We start from the raw sequence: 5978 nt of genomic DNA, 5'->3' as shown, positions 1-5978 counted from the left end.
TTAACCATCATTTGCAGTAATCATATGAGCTTTCTCTTGTTATTAGGACCAAAAGAACCACCCTATCCCAGATTACAAGCCTCTATGTGCTATCACGTCTGACAAAAGGAATAATGAAAGTTTCTTTGTTTTACTGAAGCCTGATGGCACTTACCTTGATACAGGGAGTATTAAGGGATCAAAGGGATCAGTACTCTTAAGAGTCTAAGCTAGTAAATAAGTTTTAGGCTAAGAAGGGGAAGGGAAGAACAAAGACTGGAAAATAAACAGCAAAATAAAGGTGATATTCTTCTATCAGTCATACAAGCCTTGAAAAGGGGATGGCATAAGGGAGCTCTCCTACACGAATAGATTGGGGTACTGTTGTAGTAACCAAAAATGGTCATTTTTTTGTCAGTCACCCAGAGGAAATGCATTTTGTGCCAGCTCTACAGTTGATAGACATTATTTTCCCCTCCAAGCTCAGTGGCACAAGGACCTAGACCCAAAGGTCTGTTTGATTACTTACGTTCAGCAGTTTTGGGAAGCTTTTACTGGAACCTCATAGATTATTTTCTCTCCCAAACTGCCACATATCTCTTCATGGTGTCATGGGAAACCCTGCTGCTCTTCCTGCTTGTCCAGGTCTAAATGATCACCAGGTTAGCAATTTAAAGGTATTTCAAGCTGTGAATAATTGAGATGGAGGGAAATTAGTAGCAAAGTGGATAGATAGATAGATAGATAGATAGATAGATAGATAGATAGTTGGTATCAAAAGTAGCAAAATAATTGGCTGAATAACAGGGTGAGCAATCCTCATATCAGTCCACAAAGCTAAATACCTATTTGCACTATGGTTTTCTCTGGGATTAAATTAAATGAAACGTGTACTTTGCAGAACAAACCCTTCTAAACTTTTAAAACTCAAGTTTTGAATCACTGATACTTTGTGGATGACAAGCTCAGCTTCTGAGCTATATGTTTATTTGAAAGTATTTAGTAATTTTGTCAGCTGGTTCAAATCAGGCCGAAAAATGTTGTTTCTTTAATTTGATCTAGCTGGCTTCTTTTCACAGTACAAGTTCATTCACTCCTTTAGTCACTTTCCCAGCTAAATCACTCTGGTACCTTCAGGAAGGGCACTGTCATGGAGCCACAGCAAGGGTGGCATGAATGGGGACTCCTGTGATACCACCATGCATGGGGAGACGGGGGCACAACAGCACCCACTTTCAAATTTTCACAATTCTATATAGTATCCAAAGGCACGGGAAATGTTTGTTTAGGCCAGCAGCCATATTGTGGAATCTGGCATTAGGTCTGTACTTTCTAGTATATATTTGACAGATACAAATCCCCCCACCCCCTTCAAATGTTTTGGAATATACCAGCATTCAAATATGAATGTGACTTAGATATTGGCCTTCTGTGTCACTATCCTGACAAAACCCACTCATGAAAGTGCTGAATAGAGATTGCAAAGCAAAGGAGAAAAAGAGGAAAAAAAAATTTAGTAGACTTAGAAGTTAGTTCATCAGTGGAAAAACATTTGTGTTTTTGTAAAATTCATTTCAGCATTTCAGTTAACGTTGGCTTCCTGCTCTCCCATACATGTAGAATATTTCAAATCCACTCTGCAGATAACCCTTATTGAGTTCTGCAAAATGCCAGGGTATTACTTAGATAAATATTTGTTGCCTAGAGGGCAGCAAATCATTCTAATTGTCCAACTTGCTATCCAGCACACAATGTGCTCTATCAACCTGTCTCATGTTTGAAGATGTTGCCATTTTGAATGTATGTAATTCCCAAGTCTACCTTTATGGAAATCATAGAAACTCATTGCAAAAGAGAAACCAAAATTATTTTTACTGTTTGCACAGCAATGTAAATGTGACTAATGTTACCACAGAAAGAAGGAGAAGAGTTTTTAATGGGAAACTCAGTACAGCTTTTAAAAGATCCTGTAAAATTAACACTGCACTGTTATAAAAAAAAAAGCTCTGGTGGCATTGCTGTGGGCTGTTAACACAATTTAAATAACATTTAAGCTTTCAAAATCACGCATGGACCAAGACTATTGACTTAACATTAGGGCACAGGAATATAAATACATTCCAAAATTTTGCTTCTGCTCAGAGTATTGTAAATGACTGCCTTGTCAACATGCAATTAAGAATAAAGTCTATCTAGATTTGTTTGTTCTACTTGTGCAATGAGAATAATTAAAGCAAAACAACGCTTTATGGAGTCAAAACTGGAAAGTCTGTATCTTGACTCTTAAATTGTAATCTGAATGTAAACTGCTGGAAGCTGGACAAATGTATTCTTCTGAAGTGTTTCATATAAAATCTTCAAAGAAGATGAATCATGCCAACCTCATTTTTTAGTTTCTTTGTTCATTTTGTTTTCAGGCAACACGTTCCAGCATGTAAACATAAAAATCTAAGATACAACTACATGTTTTCAGAAATTCTTGAGGAAAATATTATTTTCATGAAAATTTTAAAAGAAACTTTTCAAATGTTTTGACATTCCTTCAGTTTTCCACCAAGTTCTAGTCATAGCGTGATCAGTGTTAAGGGGGGGCAATCAGGAGAGAAAAGTCAATATTGAAATAAAAGATCATAGCAATTTTAATAAGAAACTCCCCAAATTAGGTCTATTATTTTTCACTACAATGCTTCTCAGATTTAGGAGACCAACCTGTTCTCAGAGTTAATTATATAGTTATCAAAAATTCAGTTTAACCCAGCTCATGACTGAGGTTTTAGTTCAGGAAAGCACTTCAGTACTTTTTAGTTTATCCCAGTTCAGATGCGTATTCTAAGCTCGTTGGTATGTGCTCGTGTCCTAGGACTCGAGTGTGTGTAAATCTGTGGAGCCACATCCCCATAATGCAGGACACAGCCATGGGTGATGTACTGAGTTTCAAACCGGACAGCCAGTCTGTTGACTGGGGAAATGGCTGCAGCAGATCTTATTTATATCTGAGCCTGCTGCCACACTTCAGGAAAAGCCAAAGGTCCCAACAGCTTCCATGGACCTCTGAGCAGATATTAACACGCACTAATTTCTTCTCCTTTCATTTTGACTTATGTGGTAAATTCTTTCTGCCTTACTCCTAATGAACAGTCTCTTATGTTATGCGCAATTCCACCAAAGTCAGTGGAGGCTACCAGTGGCATAAAGTACAGCTCAAACTGCCCAAACTGTCGGAACATAGAAGAAATACTAAATTCCAGGCAGTAATTTCTAAATGAAGTCTTGGCACCACTTTACATCTTATAAATCTGGATATTTACATATGCTTGTCAACAATCCCCAGTATTCTGAGTTGTATTGAGATGGCCTATCTACCCAACTATTGATGAAAGATGAATGTGTTTTTGTTTCACAAATGATTATTTGAGGAAGCAGTCTTATTATGATTGATTGGTTTTATTTTTCAAACAGGTTGCAACAACAACTGTTCACATTACTGAAGTAATGAACTTCTTAAGAGTGGAACATTTTCTAATCTGTGCTGCTTTGGCTGAACAGAGGTAATTTTCCATCAAGTTGGTTAATTTTCTTGTTGATAGTTAGCATGATCCTCTGTTTTTTTGAATGTAGTTCAAGAATAAGACAGCACCTTGGGACAGAGTTAATGTTTTCTTCCAGAAACTTCCCAGTGTTTGAGACTTAGCATGAAAGAATGTAAGAACTCACTGATGTTGATACTTATCGATAGGGAAGTTAAGGCTGTCCCTCAGTGTCTCACGTTTTGCAAGTAAGCAGATGTATAATGTGGGGAGAAGCAGATTCAGGACAGTTGACTCAAGCTGGCCAACAAAAGTATTCTATATCATTAAAGTCATGTTACATATTTAAGCGGGAAGTTGCTGGGAAGGGCCCTCTTTCTTTGACGGCTGCTGTCCCTGAGAAGGTCCTGCTCCTGAGGCCTGGTTCCAGTACCTTCCCTGTGCCCAGCTGCTGCTCTCCATGCCTTTACTGGACATGCTGTGCTCACAGTGTCTGTTTCTGCTATTCATTACTGAGAGCACATTCTAGTGGCTAAGTGTTTGCTATGTATCGTTTTTCCTTCACTATTCTTTTATTAAATCTGTTTCTGTTTGAGGCACAAGTCTTTCCTCCTCTTTCCCTTCCCTCCAGAGAAGGAAAGGTGAGTGACCAACTGTTTTGCTGTTTAGCCACCAGCCCATCACTAAAAAGCAACATAATCTTAACATAAAAGGGTTGAAAACAATGAAAGCAGAACTTGGCTTTCTCATTATAGGTGTCTGCATCTGACACAATGTTTGATTTAAAAGTATTGGTTTGTTATCAATTCTTTTGTTTCCAGTACGTAGAAAAATATTAAATGGAAAGCCGTAAGGTAGTTATCCAGCATAGGTCTCCATTGTCTTTCTCATGTTCCTCAAAAACATTCTCTTTAATAATAGTGTCCATTAACATGCACATTAATATTACATTAACATTGTAATGATATTCTGACATAAAAATATGGCTTCCTTGTCCTAATATCTTAAGAGCCTACATCATTTTAGAGATGCTTTGGCTCTCTCTTTAAAACCACCTTAATGGGAAACTTGCCTTTGGGCTTCATTGTCAGAGAGTGATAAGGGTAAATTTGGCAGCCTTGGAATGTAAATCCCTATTGCACCTGAAAACAGGACTAACATTGGAGCATACGACCTTGCAAGACACGGGCAGTACAGCTCACTTTTTTCATCCCTAGTCTGCAGACAAAGATAAAATCCAAGGCTGAGAATAACTTAGTGTCCATGTCTCCTGACTCCTCACGAGCAGTGACAACGACTTCAGTGTCAGATGGAGCAGCGATGCCCTCAGCAGCAGGAGGAGGAAAAGCAGTAGTGAATACAAGAATGTGGAGAACTTCACTGTTTTTAACTCTTCAACAAAATTTCTGAAGCTTTTGATACGTCTCAGACACTGTCAAAGACAACAGCAGATGGATCACTCATTCCATCCGACATGACATTTTCATGTTTCCACAGAAAGGTGGGCAAAGAGATAAGTTTTGCCTCATTCTCCTTCTTCACATGTAAATGTGTAAACATAACTAAATTTTACCAGTGAATAATACTGTAACTTTGAACAAAACCTTATTACACAGACTGTAATTAATCTGTTCAAAACAAATGTTGTTTTGCTTGTGGAAGTAGATCTGCCCACATATTTCTCAAGTGCGTTAAAGGAGGATGGTTATGACATATCCCTTCTAGTTCAAAACTATACAATAGTAATTAATAATCATGCTTTTTATTTGTGATTCATGCATCAGCAAAGAGGTTGGAATCTGTTTCAGGGTTTACTGCAGCACTAAGAACACATGAACTAAGTCTCACCTGGGATGTCTGTGATTCATCCCTTTGAGTTGCTTCTCCCTCAGAAACTTCCTGCTGTTGCCAAACACAAGTGTTACCATTTCAAACTTCCCTCATTATTTTGGAGAAGTACACCAAAGACGCATGTGTCAGCACTCCTCTGTTCCCCTTACTGGACTTGCTTTAGTCAATAGTCTCCTATTTGAATAGGTTACTTAAAATACGGACTGTCCTTATTGCACTCCTGAAGACCTCTGTGCTGCCCAAGTTTTCAACAGGAATTCCAAGTAATTAAAACCTACAGTGTGCTAAAGAATAACCAACCAAATCATTAGGCTGAGCAAAACCATGCACGTCAATGGTTTCCTCTGCGGTCACCCGGCGTTTCTGCCTTACCCCCGCACACCCGGGCCCGCTCCCCGGGGGAACGTGTCTCCAGCGGCGTCCGGCCTCGACTAGGGGTAAGCCGAGGAGCGCCGTCGCCCCCCGAGCCCATGGGGCAGGGGATCGGTGGCGGCGGCGAGGCGCCGGGCGGGCCGCGGGACACCGCCGCGCAGCCGCTACCGGAGGGGGGCGGGACCGGCGCCTTACAACCTTGCGGGAAGGCGGCCCTGCCGCGCTGGGTCGCGGCGCTGCTCCGCCCCT

The sequence above is a fragment of the Nesoenas mayeri genome, assembly GCF_963082525.1.
Source record: "Nesoenas mayeri genome assembly, chromosome: 3".
Classification (NCBI taxonomy): domain Eukaryota; kingdom Metazoa; phylum Chordata; class Aves; order Columbiformes; family Columbidae; genus Nesoenas; species Nesoenas mayeri.
The sequence above is the reverse complement of the archived record's forward strand: the minus strand, read 5'-3'. Positions refer to the sequence as shown.